This window comes from Peromyscus leucopus, chromosome 8b (assembly GCF_004664715.2).
Source record: "Peromyscus leucopus breed LL Stock chromosome 8b, UCI_PerLeu_2.1, whole genome shotgun sequence".
Lineage (NCBI taxonomy): Eukaryota > Metazoa > Chordata > Mammalia > Rodentia > Cricetidae > Peromyscus > Peromyscus leucopus.
This window is the reverse complement of record NC_051086.1, coordinates 82,549,508-82,570,485: the sequence shown is the minus strand read 5'-3', so window position 1 is coordinate 82,570,485 and position 20,978 is coordinate 82,549,508. Positions and strand designations below refer to the sequence as shown.

The following is a 20,978-nucleotide window of genomic DNA, read 5'->3' as shown; positions in this document are numbered from 1 at the left end:
AACTGGACTTCTTCAATAGCATCCTATGTGGTTCTCCCCATTCACACGCTCATTAATCCATTCTTACTGTAGCTGGAAAGATGGCTTTCCCACACCACAATTCTAGCCCTGCCATCGTCCTGCTCACAAGTGTTCAGTGTCTCTCCATTGCTGTTACTAGACAAGCTTCTTTCACATCAAATTCAGAGCCTGGACCCGGAGCATGGGGCTATTTAAATTTAAACACGTTAAGATTTAAACACATTAAAACTGAGTTTGGCTTCACAACATGGCAGCCACTTCTCGACTTCATAGTAGTCACTTGTGACTATAGCACAACTCTGCCACATGCAGAGTTCTACTGGGTCCAGTGGTGGAGACCCAAGGTCTTCTACTCTGGCTGGTGCCTAAAGATCCATCCCTCAGAAGGGCTTGGCACATGCTATTTCCCAAGCCTTTTTCTTCTCCTCTTTGTCCTCCTTAGGTCCCTCTCTGTTCTTGCTGTGTGGCTAAGGCCAGTCTGGAACTCCTCATATAGGAGTAATTTGTGATCCTTCTGCTTCACGCTCCTGAGTGCTGGGATTACAAGTGCACCACCATGCCTGGATCCTTATATCCTTCTCCATCAGCTCAAGTCTCAGTTCTTGGGTGTCTGCATCATCCCCCCCAGACAGGTTCCACATCCTCCTTTTTGTGTTCCATTGCACAATACCCAACTCCTTCATATACTTTACACTCATCATTTCTCCTTTGTTTATGATTTTCCACTCCAGGCACTATGGGGCATAGTCTGTTTCTGGTTTTGTTGAACACTGGGTTCTTAGAATTTGACATGTAAGTATGGTTTGGGTGAATGAATGTGTCCCTCCCTGACCCACGGTGATGCACAGTTCTCTGAGAACTATTCCCTATCTTTTTCTGGACAGACAGCAATGAGATCCACAGGCTTATTCAAGCCCTCCAGAGAAGAGGAGTAGACTTGCATTTCTGCAGATATCATATGCTTGCTTTATTGACATTACATACTTGCTTTATGGATATCATATGCCTGCTGTATTAAAAAGCCCAGAAATCTCCCCCTTTACTCTTCCTTCTTTCCATGGTGTCACTTCCTAAACTTTCAAGTCCTCCTAAGTCAAGAAGGACTAAACTGATCATGGGAAGATCTTCTGTCATTTCTGCTGAGATCACGACTCTTTCTGCTGGCATATTGCCACAGTCTCACTTCCAGGAGCAATGATGCAAAATCTCCTCAAGCATAGCCCTTTAAATTGCATGCCAGGGAAGCAATGTTTTGTTAAAGTCACTGGTCACCAAACTGTTAGCAGAGCAGACATTTACCATGAGATTCCCCGGGGAGGAACTGGGTGATAATACTTTAATTATTTTCTAACTGCTTGGACCACAGTTCATTTCCTAGAGCCATGCATCCTTGAGCAATTCCAGGAGGTGCCATTGGCTGGTGAAGAGCTAAGATGTGTGTCCTCCTTCCCCATCCTCTGGGCTGGGATTTGTGGACCTTAGTCACTGGTACCTGGGATCCTGAACAGGAAGGAAGGAAGGAGGAGGGGAGCCTCTGAGTTTCTTCTAAACTCAGTGTTATCAGTCACCAGGCTATAGCAAAATGGAGCCAGAGGGAAAGGCTCCAGCCCTGTGTCATTTTCTCAACCAAGTTCTAAAGTTCTTGAGGACATGACTCTGCCTTGGATTTCTTTCACATCCTCTTCAGTATTTGGTAAAGTGCTTATGCACATAGTAAATTTCCCTATAAGTTATTAGTCATTAGCTGTGTAGGTGAGTTTCCTGATGGATAAACGCTACCCAGTTCCAAGCTTTGGGGGAAAGAATCTCTTGAGGGATGGAGTTCTGTCTCTGTTAGAATAGAGTTCTCTTACTCACTTGTTGAATTTCCAAATGCATTATGGAGAGCTTCTACAGTACTCAGCCTTCAATTAAGTCTTGCATCTGTTTGAAGGTATTGTAGAAGACACTAGTTAGGAACCACGAAGAAAGTGACTATCTTAAATGATTTAGAAATCTTAGATAAAATTAGGAATCCTAGGTTCTTAGGAGTCCAGGTGTGACTTTGTCATGGTTTATCAGTATGACCAGACTTGTTAACTTTGGATGATTTTGGATGGCCTCACAGGTTTGGGTCTAGATGGCTCCCAGATTTAAGGAGACAACTATGGTAAGCTAGAAGGGACATTCCAAGAGCTGGAATGTTAAGATTTCCCTCTGCTGCAGCATTGAGATTGATCGCTGGAGATGTGGGTCTCTATACACTCTGGAGGAAAACAGTAAAAGGACCCCCGAGTCTAAGGGACTCCCAGAATCACAACAGGGGACTGGCAGATCCCTTCCAGCCAAGCAGTTTTCTCGACTCTAGTCCTGGGTGTGGAGCTAAGAATCAAACTGGTCAATAAACATCACTAGTTTCAGACAAATGATTATGAAAAGTGAAGCTGAACTGTGACTTGGTGGCTGATTGTCAGTGCAGAGAAGACAGGTCAAGGTCCAGAGAAGTCCTGAAATGAAGCCTCCTGCTTAGGGAGCCCTTCCTGTGTGGTATGCACATTCAATCCATGCACGTTCAGGGATGTTGACTGTGAACACTAGCCCAAAGAGCTCTCGGCCTCATTGTGATGTGGTGTTGCACAGAGCTGGGATCTCACAGCCGCAGACTTGTCACATGGCTGTTTCTTCCTTTGCACAGGCCTGTGGTTCTCAGCAAGGAGTGATTTCATTCCTCAAGCAAGAGTTGGCAATGTCTGGAGACCCTGGTGGTGGCCATAACCAGTGGACAGAGTGCTGAGAGACAGTGGGAACGTCCTATGATGTAATTAATGAAGTCTCACCACAGGAGATTATCTGGCCCCAGAGGTCAGTAATACTGGGGTTAGAAACCCTGGACGAGAGCCTCGGAATCATGAGGAATTAAAGCACTTAATCCTCTGATGACAGCCTGAAAACTGCTATGATGGATTTTAGACTCTGAGCAATTTAATATTTTCCGTTGACAGCATAAAAGCCTTCCTCAGGGCCCCATATGCTGTATATCTTCTGCACAGCAAAAATTAAAAATGTTACTTAATTTGTTTTATGTAAATCTGTGTCAGTGAACATTTAGTTGTCAGATTCATCCCAGCCTAACAGGCATAGGAACAAGACACTGAAACACACTAGTTCCCAAAAGATGCAGTGTTGATGTCCTTAAATGCCAAATTGTATTTCATCCTTTAACTGTGCAATCCTAAAATAAATCACTTTATGTTGCACACCCATACACACATATGCTTACATATACACACACTCATATACACATACATAATACATACATATATACATATATGCATACATACATGCACACACACACACACACACACACACACACATATATATATATATACAAATACACATACACATAAGCACACAAATACATACAGGTGCATACATATACACACATACAGGCACTCATATACACATATGCATACATATATACAAATACACACATACACTCCAGTTTTAGTAAATGATATTGGTATTGGTGGATATGAGTCCTCTCTTTCCTCTATAATTTTTCTGAGCACAGAAAGCAGAAACATGGTCTAAAGACAATTCTTTGAGCAGAAAATTCAGGAGGTTTAAAAATACACACCCTGGAAACTCCAGTAATCAAGAGTTTTACTAGGATACATTTGTTTGTCAACAAGTTTGAACTTGGCCTCGCTGACTGTTTCACAGGTATTGAAAGAGAAGAGTATCCGAATGGAGGCAGGCTTACGGTTTTTTGTGGTTTGTAAGCAAATTTCCTTGTGATCTACCCGATGAAATTTTCCAGTCGTTGGCCTATGAACCAGTGCTAATTTGCATGCTACTATTTTCCACTTGATTGGCAAATGGATTGTAATTGTGGACTTGGCCTCATTCCCTCCTCAACATGAGCAGTCAACCATGTGGCTGGAAATTTTGTGAGAAATTAATGCTGTTTTTTTGTCTTCTGGAACTTTCTACACTCCTGTTTGAAGAAGGTAGCTGGGCCTTCATGTTTCCTTGTCTAGAAGGGCAGTTATGATTCAGAACCAACTGCAAGTTGAGAGAGCAGGACCAGCTTTCTTTACTCCTTCCCTGTTTTAATTATTTTTTTGAAAGTCTATATTCAGTGAAGGAATATGCTATGCAGACAGACAGTGAGTAGGAAGTGGATAAAAGTTGGGAGAAGCATGAAGCTTTTCTGAGGTGAGGAGAGGAACGTTGACTGCATGGTCCTGTGAGGAGTGCCTGGGTGGTACCAAGGAGGACTCATTTTAGGCACCAGGAATCCAGCCTCAGCCTAGCATTATAGATGTAACCAACCGTCTTATTAAATAAGAAACACAGAAATAATGCAAAAGAGAAAGCCGAGAGGTCAGAGCTCAGAGCTAAAATCTCACCCTTCCTCCTGCGGTGTCCCAGCTTCCCGAAGGAGACTCTATTTCCTGTCAGTTCGTCTATTTAAAGTATTTTGTTCTGCCTTCTCATTGGTTGCAAACCCAAACACGTGACTGCCTTGTCACTGTCTGAATGTACAGCCCCCTAGGTCTTAAAGGCATATGTCTCCAATGCTGGCTATATCCCTGAACACACAGATATCTATGGGATTAAAGGCGTGTACCACCACCGCCACACTCTTGCTATGGCTCTAATAGCTCTGACCCCCGGGCAACTTTATTTATTAACATACAATCAAAATCACATTTCAGTACAATTAGATTACCACCACATAGCATCTTGTGTTGGAAATCGACAAGGAAGCAACAGTACCATCCACATGCATGTGGTGATGGAGCAGGGATGTGCCCTCTTCAGATGTCACAGTGCCTGGACCATAAGGACATTGGCCATGAAGGGGTTTGCTCGAAGGGGCTCTGTGATGACTGAGATGTAGTTTCCAGCCATCTTAATAGAAAGGGACTCAGATTGCCATTTGATTTGATTTCTGAAAAACAAGTCGGTGTTTCATTTCTTCCATGATTGAGTTGGTGGAACACAATCCATCTAACCATTTACTTCCTGCGTTAGTCAGACTGGGTTTGGTTCTGATATAGTAACATTTTAATCGCCAAACCTCAGTGACTTACCACAACCAAGACATATTTCTCAGTTATACTGCATGCCTAACCAAAGTCATTAGGGATTCTGCTCCATAGAGTGACTCACAGCCAGTCTGACGGGCATAGAGGAGCCTAATAACATGGACTTTAGGTTCTTCATGGCAAGGAGAGGAACCATAGAGTTCAGCACTGGCTTCCCAGGACTTTGTCAAGAAGTGATGTCAGTAACTGCAACTGAATTCCCATTGGCTAGAGCTGGTCACACGACCCACCTAATTGCAAGGGATCTGTCACTCACAATACAATATACTGATTTTACTGATCAGTAATGCCTCTGCTGTGGGATTTCTTTGAACTTAACACTTAACGTGCATTTGTGTAATGCTCACTGAAGGCAGAGTCTTGGGTTATTTGGACATATTATCTTACTATAGCATTGAACATTGAAAGGGTTAAGGTCCACGAGCAGAAGTAATAAAAGTTAAGTAGAAAAGGTTTTGAAGCTGGGTTTTGACCAGAACCTTTCCCATTCTTCCCCAGTGGCTTGAGAGAAATTGATGCCTTGTCAAGAATTTAATTTGAAGGGCAAGCAAATTAGCATAGCTATTATGGAAATCAGTATGGCCATTCCTCAGAAAACTAAAAATAGATCTACCACATAACCCAGCTATACCACTCGGGTGTATATCCATGTTAGCACACACACAGAGACTCACGCACAACAGTGTTTGTTGCTCTGCTAGTCACAAGAGATAAGACATGAAACCAGCCTAGAGGCTCGCCAACCGAGGGATGACAAGGAAAATGGAGTGCATATAGCCACAGGCATGTGCACATACAATGGAGTTAAAGAAAAATTAACTTAGGTCATTTGCAAGAAAATGGATTTGAAACACACAGCATCATGTTAAGATAAATAAACCAGATCAGAACGATGAATGTCACATTTTTTTCATATGTAGAATCTAGATTTGAAAAGAGACTTAAAAGTAGAAGGGGTACTATTGTGGGGAGTGGGGTTAGGAGGAAATAAGACAGGGTGATGGGGGAAGATTGTATGCTTTCTCTCACATGTGGAATTAAGGTTTATATATTATATATGGGGGGGATAAAAGAAGTTAATGAGTGGCTATGAACAGTGTGCAACGATAAACACGTATGAAGGGAGCGTAATGAAACCCATTATTTTTTGTACGCTAAAATTTTAATAAGGAAACTAATTTGACTTTTTGATGTCACTTTCTTGAAAACTGTGATGGTAGTGTGGGGGAAACAGGAGTTTGTCATCTGTTTGCTGTTAGGAAAGCGATGACTGGACTGACCTTTTAGTGAGATTTCACCAAGAGTTCCCATTTCCCGGCGGTGATAAGGACATGTCGCTTCCTCTTCCGGAGCTGCCTTGTGATGGGTCTGCACTGCCTGGGTGCCGACCTTGTCCTGACCCTGTCTGTCAACAGCCCCGGCTTAGCTATTGGGTAACACCTACCCAGAGTGGGGCGTGGCTTCTGGAGAGGCACCCGAACGAGAATGGGAGTATCATACACCATCCCTGGGCTGAGACCACAGGGATTTCTGTCTCAGTTCTAGAGAAACCAGTGACCCGAAATGAGTCCGAATAAGGACACTAGGTAAACTGTACACAGCACCGGATCTTGTTCCTCACACTGTTTAAATTACTTTGCAAATTTAACCCATCCCGTCCTCACAGCCGCTCCTCAGGGTATCAGCAAGGTTCTTATTTTCTCCGTTTTCAAGATTTGGGAGCCAGGAACCGGTGCCAATGACGGCGGCACTGCCAGCAGCTGGCCTTAGGACAAAACTCAAGAAAGACACAGGATTTGATGGGGAGATCCTATTAGGGACGATCCCCTATCAGTCAGAGGAATCCCAACACTTTAGGTGTAAAACAGCAACAACAACAACAACAACAACAACAGCGTGTCTAACCATTGACAAGTGGCCCTATCTTTAAAGCTTTGATGCTCATTGTTAATCTGATCCCCAGCAGGCTACCATGGTTTACATTTCCATGGAAGTCATTTTGCCTCCCTAATGTCTGAGCCTCGGCGAGAAGAGCTGAAGGCCTGAGACCACTGGGCGGTGAGCCTCCTGGACCTGCATTCATTTCACCTTTGTTTCTAGGACCTGGCTGAGAGCACGTGTTGAAGTTGAAGTGAAACTTAGTGTCAAATTTCAGTTCTGAAGTTGAAAAGACCTGACCTGAAATCCAGTGTGTGTGTGTGTGTGTGTGTGTGTGTGTGTGTGTGTGTGTGTGTGTGTGCGCGTGCGCGCACGCGCGCGCGCGCGCACACACGTGTTTGTGGAAGCCAGAGGATAACCTTGGCTATGGTTCTTCAGGCACTGTCCACCTTGTTTGTTCTTGAGTCAGGGTTCCTCACTGAACTGAGGACGGTTGTTTTAGGAGCCCAGGAATCGTCTTTTTCCACTTCCCCAGTGCTGAGATCATCACATTCCAACCAACCCCACTTTTCCTTCTATGTGAATTACAACACAAGGACCAGAGTTCCTTGTGCCTGAAGCATCTCCCTGACTCGGAAGTCCAGTCTAGTCTGAAAATGTAGATGACAACAGGACCTGCATACAGAGTTCTGAGGGTTGGGCAGTATTATATTAACACTGTACAGAACACAAAGTGCTGGTGTGTGCCAGCTGCATCTGTGTGGCAAGGTCCACAGAGCTATGGCTTGAGGGGAAAGTCTCCCATAAGCCAAGATCAGCCTGTTTAATACAAGCTTCATGAGAGGCAAAGAACAGGGTGGAGGGTGTCCTAGAATCTGGAGAGAGAGAGAGAGAGAGAGAGAGAGAGAGAGAGAGAGAGAGGTGTTTCTGAAACAGGTGAACACACTGCAGATATAGACTACTCTGTATTTTCTCTCCACCTCCAAGCTCTAGTGTTTTACATCTCAGTGTTGAGGGGGAGATCATTTCACACTCTCTGTGTAGATGAGCCAGCTCTGGCTAAGTCAAACCAGGGCCATGACCAGCCTGCAAGTGAGGGTGCTTTTTCCTGGCACAGGGACCACAGGCATTGCTTCTTCACCATCAGCCCGACCACCAAACACAATGGAGAGGGCTGGATATTGACGGGAACCAAATAGCTCACATGGAATGTTAGTGGAAACCAACCAGTGTCTTTCACTACTGGCGACTCAGTGTTGAAGGCACCAGGCACCCTCACGCCACCCTTGGGATGCGTATCACACTCCTTCACACACCAGGAAACTCAGGCCTGAGGAAACAAGCCTCAGGTTGACAGCACAGGGAAGGCAGCCACGACAGAACTCAGGGTTGCCTGCTGAGCTCCTTAAACTATCTTGTTCACTCACCCACCCATTCACTAGCTCACCCATTCACTCATTCACTCACCCACTCACCCACCTATTCACCCATTCACTCACTCATCCACCCATTCACTAACTCACCCACCCATTCACTAACTCACCCACCTACCCATTCACTCATTCACTCACTAACTCACCCATTCACTTATTTCCTCACTCACTGACCTATTCACTAACTTACTCACCCATTCACTAACTCACCTACCTATTCACTCATTCACTCACCCATTCACCCACTCACCCACCCATATACTAACTCACCCATTCATTCACTCACCCACTCATTCACTCACCCACCCACTCACTCACCCACTCACCCACCCATTCACTCACTCACCCACCCATTCACTCACTCACCCACCCATTCACTCACTCATCCACCCATTCACTCACTCACCCATTCACTAACTCAATCACTCACCCATTCACTCACTCACCCACCCATTCACTCACTCACCCACCCATTCACTCACTCACCTACTCACTCACTCATTGATTCACTCACTCACTTATTCACTCATTCACGCATTCATTCACTCACTCACTTACTCACCCTCTCACTTACTCAAAATAACATATTCTTTCACAGCTTAAATCTAAGAGTCTAAAAGACAGGTTGCCAGTAGGGCTAAGCTCATTTTGGGGTTCAGGGTTTGGGTTCATTCTTTGTTTCTTCCAAGACTATCATTGTCATAATGGATGCCTCACTCTAGTCTCTGCAGCCTTGGCCATCTCCTCTGTCTGTGTCTAATCTTCCTCTTACAAGGACGCTTGCTTGACAATGGATTTGGGGACCATGTTGATAATCCCCAATGAGGGTTCATTTCAACTTAACTAAACCAATCAAAAGTTATTCTTGACTTAAGTACTTAAATGACTTATTCCCCAGAACAAGAAGCTACTCCCAAGAGCCAGGAGTTAGAATGTGGAGCCCTTATTTAATCCCAGACAACCCTTAAAGGGCTTAGAATCCAGTGAGGTAGGTTATTGTTAAACAAGTCAACAAACTAGAGCATAGCAAGCTGTGATTGGAGCCCCCAGAAAAGTAAAACGGGGCTAGGAAAAGAAGCACACAAGGTCCCCTCTGGATGGCAAGACAGAAGTTTTCCTTTTGTAAAGAAGACCCAGAGAACAAGAAGAGCCAACTGGCTGTCTCCAGAGGAACCCGGCTCTTCAGGTGCACCTGTTTATTAAATTATACCTTTTTTCAGTAGATAATACTTCCAATGAGTGGGGCACAGTATCCCTCACCAGGCGACTGGGGAAGACATACTTTTCATGTATGTAGATGAGATGGCTTTACTATCACAACACACACGTTATTTTTAATAGATCATAGACTCCATGGCTACCAAATAAAGGGGTCGTAGCTCATATAAATATAATCTGTAATTTTATAAATCCAAGCTTGTAGTTTTTGGCTGGCTTCTCCTGTCTTTTAATGGGTTTATAGCTAATAACAGAACAGATGTTATCCACTGTGAATAACTGGGTGTTTGCTTAGTAATGAGTTTAACCTAGAGAGGCCACTGATGCATTAGGCATTCAATGATTGCTTTATTGATGGTTTTCATTTGGTTATAATCGATTTAAATTTTTTTCCCAGCTCCTAACTTTGCAGTCACATCCATGGCATATTGATTGATTAATTACTCATTGACCCATCCCAGCAGACCCGAAAGTATAGTCTGAGGAGAATCTAGCTGGCCTGGGGACCTGTGGTTTCCCTTCGGACAGAGGTCAGTGACTGCGTCCACTTACCTAGGCTGTTTAACTCTGTGACCTGCACAAAGGCCCTTCTGTCCACTTCCACTTTCAGCTAATTACAGACTCTGTTTCTTTTCACTAAATGACAACCTTGAAAAGCTGCAGCCCAGGAGCTGTTGGAGTTTTATCTTAATGCCACTGTCACTCAAGTGCTGATCAGAGGCTCGGTTGAAATGGTAAGGCTCCTGCAGGGTGGTCCAAAGGATGTCTCGCGCCCACTGCCCTGGAGCCTCAAGACTTTACCTTCTTTCCAAAAGTGAGGCAGAGACTTGTACCAGGACACTAGTGTGGGTCTGGGTGAATATAATTCCAGGAGGCTTGTGCTGAGGGACATCTTGGGGGGAGGATCTCCTAAGGGTGTGGAGGAGGATGCCAGTCCTTACGCAGTGCTATGACTTGTGGTGGTAGGGGCAGTGATGTGGGGAGGACTTGAGGGCCTTGGGGAAGACATTTCTTTGCTGAGTCACCCCAGGGGTCACTCTGCTTCCCCAGGCGCTTGTCTCAGAGAGACTGATGGCGGTTTCTAAGCAGAGCTGACTCTGGCACATTTTCTTGGCAAACGTGAGAAACTCCTTACAACTCACTCCACTGATCTCGAGTCTCATTTTCTCTTTGACCTATTTTTTCGACTATTTTTTATTTTATGTTGCAACAGATCATGATTATTTTATGATATATCTGGAAGCTTATCTAATGGATGATCTTTGATTCTCTTTTATCTAAAAGGTTTCAAAAACATTTGAAGAGATAACTACATAGAGTTTGTATTTGTAATGAAATATAGCTGTCTCTGGCTGAATGGTGATTTCCCAAATGCTCCATGCCTGGCCTGCACCCTGAGCTTGTAAACAGATCTTCATTTGGCAAAAGACTCTGTGGATGCAACTAAGTTAAGATTCTTGAGATGCGATTGGATTATGTAGATGGGCCATGAATTTAATGACAAGTGTTTTGGAAGGGAAAGACAGACAGGGGAGGAAACATGTACAGACAGATAGAAGGGAGACATGAACACACAGACAGGAGAGGAGAATGGTATACACAGAGACAGAGGAGGAGGCATGAACACACAGACAGGAGAGGAGAGGAAACATGTACACATAGGCATGGAAGAGGCAGAGATGTGGCCTTCAGACCTATTGTAGTGATGGCCAGAGGGCATGGGATGCCAGTCAGGCGAGGCGAGGACTAAAGTCTCTCGGGAGCTGCTGGAGGGAGGCTTCTGGATGGCACCCAGGCTGCATCACTTCAGTGCTGCAGGTAGCAAAGTGAAGGTACCATCGATGGCAGAGACGATGGCAGCCTCCGTATCAAATACAACCAATGCCTGATTTCCCTTGGTTTGGGAACTGCAGGGTGGTCCCCTGGCTCTCAATGGGATAAAAGTGTGACATCTCAGGCACCCAGCCAGGACTGAGTGGATCCTCAAGAGTTCTCTCTCTGTAGAGGGCTCCAGGCTAGGAGGCAGACACATTTGTAGTAGGAACTCCACCTCAGGCATTTTTGTTTTCTCAGAGTAAACTGCCCTAGGAGATCCATTCCTTGTTTCTCACCACCGCACTAAATATTATTATATATGAAAATAATGTTGTGATTGTAACTATAAACATAGAGCATGCATTTTCCTCCATACTGCTTTGGTGCCATGGAGTTGCACTGAGGCTATTTTTCCTTTTTTAATGGTGTGATGGTTAATATTGTTAGGACCTATACTCACCTAAGAAACAAACCTCTGGGCAGGCAGAGAGGCACCTTTTAGATTAGGTTCATTGAGGTGGGAAGGCCCACCTTAAATGTGAGTGACAGGATCCCATGGACTGGGGAATCTCCAACTGAATGGAAAGGAGAAAGCAGGCTGCAGACCAGCATCCATGTCTCTCTACCTCCAGGCGGCACATGTAAGGCGACCGGTTGCTCCAAGCTCCGGAGGCTGCCATGACCTCCTTGACATAACGGACAGCACCTTCAAACTGTGAGCCAAGACAAACCCTTCTTTCCTTAAATGTCTGTGCTCCCAGCCGTGCTTAAAGCAGAGAACGCAAATGGGGACTTCTCGAGAGGTGCTTGGTCTCTGCAGGGTCCTAGCATGCCGCCAGCACCTCTGCTTCTCACTGGATATCTTCACCAGGGGCCCTATGCACCTATGCAGACAGCTGCAGCTGCAGGGGCAGCCTGGGCCAGTGGGCCGGTAACGTCATAGGGAACTGTGAACAAGCCGGTGGCTGTGCAGGGGTCTCTTCAGGTCTCTTACTGGCTCTGCAGACCAATACTTTGCTTGTTTGAGGCAATTTCTTTTTTATGCTATGTAGCCCCGGTTGTCTTTGAACTTGTGATCCTCCTGCCTCAGACTCTTGAGTGCAGAAGGTTACATGCGTGTGTATCATGCTCAGCTTCAGACCAATCCTTTCAGTGGGAAACTAATTACACAAATGACTCTATATGTCCGTGGTGTTAATGCCGACAATTATTACAGGTTGAATGCCCCTCTCTGAAATATCTGAAACCCAAAAGGTTCCAGAATCTGAAGCTTTTTGAGCAGAGACTTCTGATGTCATATAGCAGGACATGGCCAAAACCAGGAGTTCTAAATAAACTGTGTAAAATTGCCTTTAGGCTATGTGTACAGGACACACATGTAACAAAAACAGCAATTTATATAGACATGTGTCCCACCCTCTGCATATCTCATTATATATTACATATAATATACACACACATACAATATATATAAAAATTCTCCCCTCAAAAATGTCTGAAATCCAAAATGTTTTTGGCCTCAAGCATTTTGCCTCAAGTCAGGCATTTTCAGTCCAAATCACCAATGTCCAACTGAGAAATGGACAGACAATGAATGGTCTTTGAGAGTTCTGTTCTAAAACACAAGCTCTTCATAAACCTCTTAAGGAGAGACAAATTTTCATTATTGTTTCTAAATATTACATTGGTTTTTAAGAAGAAGTGGTGTGGTACATGGAATCACAGCATCTGTTAGTCTTGGATACTATTATTATTTTCAGATTTATTTTTAAATGTTTTTATGTGTATGAGTGTTTGCCTATATGAATTTATATGTACTCGGTGAGTGTCTGGTGCCCTGAGAGGTCAGAAGATAATGATGGATTCTCTGGAACCGGAGTTATAGATGGTTGTAAGCCCCTGTGTACAAGTGTTGGAAATTGACCCCTGGTCCTCTGGAAGAGCAGCCAGTGCTCTTAACTGCTGAGCCATCTCTCCAGCTCCGAGGACTAGGATTATAAGAAGAGAAACACAAAGAGCTAGTTTTGTACTTCTGACCTCAAAGTGGTGTGTGTGTGTGTGTGTGTGTGTGTGTGTGTGTGTGTGTGTGTGTGTGGTCTAGTGTGGAGGCTCTAGAAGAAGCAGGACTTTCAGTCTATCTGTATGAACAAGTAGGTTAAAAAGGGGATAAGTGGAGAGGAGATATTTAGACTATCTAGGAGGCAGGGAGGCTGAGGAGGCTCAAAGAAGAGAAGCAAGGGGCCCCTGGTTGCTGCTGGAATGTAAGCCTCAGGAAAGGATGAACAGAGAGGTAAAGAGCAGAGAGCGACCACTGGACAGGTAGGGCCAAGACAGGCAGGGGAGCTGTGGTGAGCAAGAGCAGTGGCCGTCAAAGGTTGCTTCTGTTGTGTGTGGCTAGCCCTCTCCTTCTCCCAGGTTTGGCTTCCTGAGCGTCTACTTTTGTCCCTAGTCCTGCTTGAGCTACCTTAAGTTGGATTTCTAATTCACTAAACCAATGCATCCTGATGAATGCAAGGAGCACTTTGCAAGTATAATGAACTATTTCCTAGGAGGCCGAACATATGCTCAGAATGCAAATTTTGCATAATTTAAGGGAAATGCGGATCCTACCTGAACTCAGTTGGATATAGTGACCCCAGTTAAAATCCCTCTGCAATGAAACTTTGGTTAATATAGGAAGCTGGATTTGATTACAGAATTGGGGTCACTCAGTCTGACTTCTTCTTTTCTGAGTGCTCAGGGGAACACAGGATGTAGAAATAAGGAGCATTACTGGTGATGCATAATTCTTATCAGAGTAATAAAGAGCATGAGTTGAGCTGTGAGAACAGATATGAACTTTCCCTACAGGGTCTGTGAGTTTTCTGCTGTTAAAGAAAAATGGACCAGAAATACACATATATGCCCATCTCAACTGCTGAAACTGACCCTCTGGGACATATGACTGAGCCAGGAGAGATGATCTGTCCCTTTGCATTGATTTTATTTTGGTTAGCACCATCAAACATGTTTGCCTATGGCCCACATTCTGGCAAGTGAAAGAGGTTTGCCATCTGAGAGCTGGGCTTAGCTTAGCAGATGAACAGCTCTGCTTTTCTTTGGTGTATGTCTAGGGCTCAGTGGTGGAGTGTGTGCTAGGCAAGGGCTCCAGCTTGGGTTTGACCTCCAGTATGGGAAAATAAATCCAGGCCACCGTGCTTTTTGTTTGTTTGTTTTTCGAGACAGGGTTTCTCTGTGTAGTTTTGGTGCCTGTCCTGGAACTCCCTCTGTAGACCTCGAACTCACAGAGATCCGCCTGGCTCTGCCTCCCGAGTGCTGGGATTAAAGGCGTGCGCCAACACTGCCAGGCTCCACCATGCTTTTTATGATCCAGTTTCTTAGTCACATGCTCCTGTGCCATCGTGTGTGTGTGTGTGTGTGTGTGTGTGTGTGTGTGTGTGTGTGTGTGTGTGTACGTGCAAGAGAGAGAGAGAGACAGAGACAAAGACAGAGAGAGACACACATGTGGTGATATTGTGTTCCCCAATATATTGTGCACCTTAATAAACTCATCTGGGGTCAGAGAACAGAACAGTCATTAGATATAGAGGCCAGAAAATGGTGGCACACACATCTTTAATCCTAACATTCTGAAGGCAGAGATCCGTCTGGATCTCTGTGAGTTCAATGTCACACTGGAAATAGCTAGGCATGGTAACACACGACTTTAATCCCAGGAAGTGATGGCAGGAAGCAGAAAATAAAAGGCGTGAGGACCAAGAACTAGAGTCTTGTTAAGATTTTAGGCTTTTGAGCATCAGTTCAGCTGAGATCCATTTGGATGAGGACTCAGAGGCTTCCAGTCTGAGGAAACAGGATCAGCAGAGGAATTGGCGAGGTGAAGTTAGTTGTGGCCTGTTCTGCTTCTCTGACCTTTCAGCGTTCACCCCAAAACCTGGCTCTGGGTTTGTTTTTATTAATAAGACCTTCTAACAATTCGTCCTACACACACCTACACCCACACCCGCGTGTGCCCGCGCGCACACACACACACACACACACACACACACACACACAGAGAGAGAGAGAGAGAGAGAGAGAGAGAGAGAGAGAGAGAGAGAGATTCAGAGAGAGGAATGAGAATGTATATGAATGCAGAGGCCAGAGGCTGACATCAGGTCCCTTCCTCAGTTGCTCACCACCTTATTTTTTTGCGAGAGGGTCTCTCACTGAACCTGGAGCTCATCCAGACTGGCAGGCCAGCAAACCCCAGGGAGCCCCCTGTATCTGCCTCCCCAGTGTTAAAATTACAGGTGTGCACCACTGAGCTCAACTGTTTCACGCGTGTGCAGCAAGCACCTTTCCCACTTAGCATCTCCCGGGCCCCTCGGCCAGCGTTTCTCTGTTTTGCTGAGTTTATTACAGGCACCAGGCTTCTTAGGAACTGTCGTCCTTGACTGTGCTGTTTCCCGCGGCTCCACAACTTTATTATCCGGTTTATTATTAGTGACTCCAATAAAACAGTCCCTTTCTGGGACTTCACTTTGTCTCTTGCTGCTCCAGCCAAATTCTCCTGGCTGCCCCCAAGGCTTGGCCCCTAAAGCCAAGCTCCACGGGTGGAAAGTCTTGGACACTGGCCTCTCCCCAAAGCCCTCAAACTCAGTTGTGTCCTGATTTCCCACTTTAGCCATAGGACGCTGTTGTGCCAAGTGGCAGGGTACAAAGAGAGCTAAGTGTTTTTTCCATACTTTGGTTTTCATTAGGCACATACATGAGTCCCTGCCTATAATAACAGGTAGTAATTTATGCCCAGTAACTTCTGCCCCGCCGAAGCCGCAGCTGTTTAGAACGCTGTTCCCGGTGGGCTTTGAGCCATACACAGGCATACTTCAGCAGAACCCGCAGCTTCTCATCAGCTTCCAGCTTAATGAATAATCACGAGAAAAGTATAGGTGGGCACCTGCCAAGGGGCAGGGCAGGGACTGTTTTGGCAAAGTCAAGGCCTCTGTGTTTCCCATTTTTATTTCATGCAAGGCTTCTTGGCTGCTCTTCTTAAGAAAGCAGAAGATGCTAAAGAAATTCCTTCATCTTAGCAAATGACACCTTCTCAGCTCTCCCTCTTGCTTCCTTCTCAGGTCCGAACTTGATTTTCTTCAGGCTCCTACCGCAGGAAGTGAACCCAGATCCAAGTCTCACATTGCCCCATCAGGGTGTTTTTGCTTTAGACTTTCATAGGAGAGGAGTCAGGAAGTCACAGGTAGGGTGGCTTCACAGTCGGGATCTATTATATTCAAGGCCTTTTCCACAGGAGACCATCAGCTACTGATAGTCCCCAATCCCGCTGTCGTCTCCTCACAATTATGCATTCCACAGATATTTACTAGTGATCAACCCTATGGCAAACGATGAAACAGATGTGTGGGGGTGATGGCACACAGCCGGGGCTTTCAATGCCGAGAGCAAGTGGCCATTCATCTTCACGCCTCACTCCAAGCTCCATGGAGTGATCGTTGAGCGCAGCAGATGATCATGCAAAGCTTGGTGGCATATGTGGAGAGAATGTACACAGCCACCGCAGAACCAGGGTGGGGACTGTCACCAGAAGAGGCTTTCCCCAAGAGTCCAGGTGATGGCCTCTGGACATCAAAGGACACCAGGCAGGGCTGTGGCTGGGGAGCTGCTAGTTACAGATGTGGTTCTGGAGCCATCCCCTCTGAGTCCAAAGCCTGGCGTGGTTTGCTTTCTTCCTGACTTTGGGCAGCTTGTGTGACCGTCTCATCCCGTTTCCTCCACACAGCAGACTACAGAGTAGCAGTGTGTTCCCTTTCTCTTACCGTACCACGGATCATCACAAAGCCAACAGGTTAAACACCTCCCCTTCCTACATTGTCTCCCAGTTCTGGAGGTTCAATGCCCAGCTCTGAGTGGATCTGTGACCTGTGTGGGGTCACACAGGGCTGAAGTTAAGGTCCTGACTGAGATGGATTCTTGTTTAGAGGCTCTGGGGAGTGTGGTGCAATCTCTGTTTCCAGGCTCATTCCTGTTGACAGCAGAATTCATTTCCTGGGGGTGGAGGACCTAATTCTCTATTTTCTTGCTGTTCATCAGCAGGTGTCAACCTGGATTCTGAAAGGTCATTTATATCCCCTGTGAAACAGTCTCCTTTCTCTTGAAGTCAGCAGCAATAGTCAAACTTTCTGGTTCCCCCCTTACCCATAAACTCAAGGGATCTTGATTTAGGGATATGTGATCAGGTCAGCCACACCAGACAGTTTCCCTATTCTGGGACATCTTGCAAAATATATTTATAGCAGACACACAATGGAATGGAAATCATGGGCGGCCATCTTGGACTTGTGCTGACCACATGTCTCTACTTCTACAGAACCTGTGAGGCAGGGCCAAGTGAAGAGTGTATGTGAAGGAACTGGCATGGAACAAGCATGCTTCAGGTAGGAGGATTTACACATGAAAGATCAGTCACTTGAGTTTCCAGGGTAGATGAGAAGATGGTTGAGAAGAAAGAAGATGGCTAGGGACTGGAAACGACGACAGGGCCGAGGGCTCGTGACTGGGGAGGGGTCTTCGTTGTGATCTGTTTGGAAACAGGATGTGCCACCTTCCTTGGATAACCGGCATTGGTACTTCCCTGATTTAGTTCTTGGTTGAGGTGAAGGCAGTGAGAGCCAGTGTGCAATGAGAGGGAGCCTGAACTGGCCTTCTGGACTCACTCACTCAGAAACCATCTGCCTGTGGCTGCTGAGCAGCTTGAGGTCTCCGAAACCACCAAGATAATAGCTTTCCCCGAATCAGCCCAGCCAGGCTCTAATTAAGAAGGATGGCAATGAATCCCCACTCCAGTTGCTCACCACATGTAGGCCGTGGCTGGAGAGCATTCCCCAATCCTGGGAGGCCATTTCCCTCTTAGCCTGGCATTGCTGAAAGAATGCTCAGATAAAGACCAAGGTCCTGTTGACTCTGGGAGGAAGGTAAATGCCACTGTCTGTGACTGTGTGCCTGGACTTCGGTACACCCCGAAGGCTGAACTGCTCGTGAGATATGGATATTACAAATGGTCTGGAGTGGTCACGAGGTAAGCCAGAAAGATACAAAGGCACCAAGGCGTGGAGAGAAAGAATGAAGAGATGCTGTTGCTCATTGCACACGGCCGTGGGAGGAGGGAGCTAATCTTTTGAGAATTCTTGGCTAGACCGTTCTTATTTCCAGCAGCACTCTTTTTCTCCTCTCCTGGCCTTTTCTCCCTGTTTTCCTCTGTCAGCCCTGATTCTGCATCTTCTCAGAGCTTCCCCCAGAAAAACTTCAGCCAACTTATTCTTCTTGAACAACTGTCATTTTTGAAAAGCTGCCCAGTCTCTTCGCTGCGACTTCTAAAGAGAGACTTTGGACCAGGGTTCCTTTCCGTGACAACAAGGAGGTTGGAGAGGGGAATGGCAGAAGCTTGGGATGGGGGGCGCGCGCACACACACACACACACACACACACACACACACACACACACACACACGCTTCTGAGGGATGCTGAGTCTGTGATTGCTGGCCAGTATCATGTTCCTGACATCAGAGGAAGACACATAGGAAGAATAGCGGAGGGGTTGGGGATTTAGCTCAGTGGTAGAGCGCTTGCCTAGCAAGTGCGAGGCCCTGGGTTCGGTCCTCAGCTCTGTTAAAAAAAAGAAAAAAAAGAAAAAGAAAAAAAGAAAAGCGGAGAGCAGAGGACTCACACTTGCATTACAGCTGCTGAAGTTCCCACACAAGGGAAGCAGGACCCTATTTGACCTTGACCACCAAGACCAGAGGATTACAGAAGAACTGACCAAAGATATGTGGGCAAAAGGCCAGGCCAAGCTTTCCAGTTTTGACATGTCTGTGTCTACAGACCAACATCCTCTGGCTGGGTAAGCTGTGGACCATAGAAGAAACTCCAAGATCAGCCATTAAGAATGCCAGGATAGCCCCAAATGTGAACTGTTACCTCAGACCCAGGTAAGCCTTGCCGCCACCATTGCCGATTAAGGACTAACAATAAAAGCGGGATAGTTCTGCGTTGTTAGTTATGGCCTGAAATAATGAACTTGACACTCCTGATCCCTGTCCTGTCTTTTTGATATTCCAGACAGGTGCCAGAGGTGTCCTCAAGGCTGATGGAGCCTGGCATTGGCTTGCTCGCTGTGATCAGCCGCTGACAACCTGACAGGATCACTTTCCCTGATTACATTTTAAACTTGGACTGAACCACACTCGGTTGCATTTCGAATGAGAGAGAGGCAGGCGGCAAGACAAGGAAGACCTGTCATAGAAGGAGGTTTGCCCAGTCTTCAGGATCACAGGATACACAGCGTCGCTTCCACATTTCAACCTAACTAAAACACTGCCATCCAATAAATTGTCATCGGGTGAGAATGGAAACATTCGAGATAGTGCACAAACTCCATCTGGTACCGTGTGAAATCGAAGAGGAATGTTCAGGGGTGAGGAGTGGAAGAAGCCATGATGTACCCCCTACTGGAAACTAGCTCCATTTAGTTGTCAAAAGGCATTTTCTGACCGAATACCATCATTTCTTAGTGTAGTAGTAAAAAAAAAAAAAAAAAAATAGGAATCACTGAGGCTATAACATTCTCTTCTAGGCAAGTGATGAAGAATGCTGACTTGGCTATTTTATTGCCTCCACCTTTCCTACTGTGGTAGGTAGTTTGCTGATAGGTTTAGTTTTGGATAGCAATTAATGTTATGTAATTACTGGCAGGGAAGCACCACTTATGTATCAGTAGCTTTTAAATGCTAGCAGGGTCATGGCTACAAACTAGGACTTGTCTGTGCAAGACACAAACAATTGGCCAGGTCATTCATTATTTCTCCTTCGGTTGCCCATTCTAAATGCCAGCTTGAGGGAGCTGGATGCTTCCTTGGTCTTGTACCAAGGTTCTCAGGGTTCATTAACACATCCACAGATCCTCATAGTCATCAGGATACAAACTTCAGTAAGGGTTAGTGTTATTACAGTAGAACTTTCGATATGATTACAATCCAATGAGTCTTTTAGGTTCCATGCATTTGGGGAGAGGGTCTAATGTACCCCAGACTGGTCTCAACCTCAATAAGTAGAGGAGATTGGCCTTGAATTTCTGCTTCTCCTAAGGATCAGGACTACAGATGTGCACCAGTACACCTGATTTGTGGGGTTCTGAGAATCGAACTCAGGGCTTCATGAATGCTAGGCAAGCACTCTACCAACTGAGCTATAACCCAGGGGGTTCTGTTTTTAACACTGGTGTTAACTCGAACACACTTGCTTATTAATACCATCCTGTTGATGTTTACAGCACTCTTCAGGTGGAGGGGATGTGTTTTCTGCCTCTAAGGTCAAAGTTCACCACTATTAGGTGCAGTTGAATCTTTCACATCATCCACAGACCTTGCCTGGCAAACTGCTACTTTTAGTGATCCTCTGAAGACAGACAGCAAGGTCAGCAGCCCCCACTGATCCTTTGTTACATGACCAACATCTCTGGGCAGTAAA

At 45.6% G+C, this 20,978-nt stretch overlaps 1 protein-coding gene across 1 annotated transcript in view; it reads right to left on the bottom strand.

Annotated features, from left to right (window-relative positions):
• Fam20a (FAM20A golgi associated secretory pathway pseudokinase) overlaps positions 1 to 20,978 on the bottom strand; it is a 56,087-nt gene that overhangs the window by 32,352 nt on the left and 2,757 nt on the right. The gene's annotated exons all lie outside the window — the stretch shown is intronic.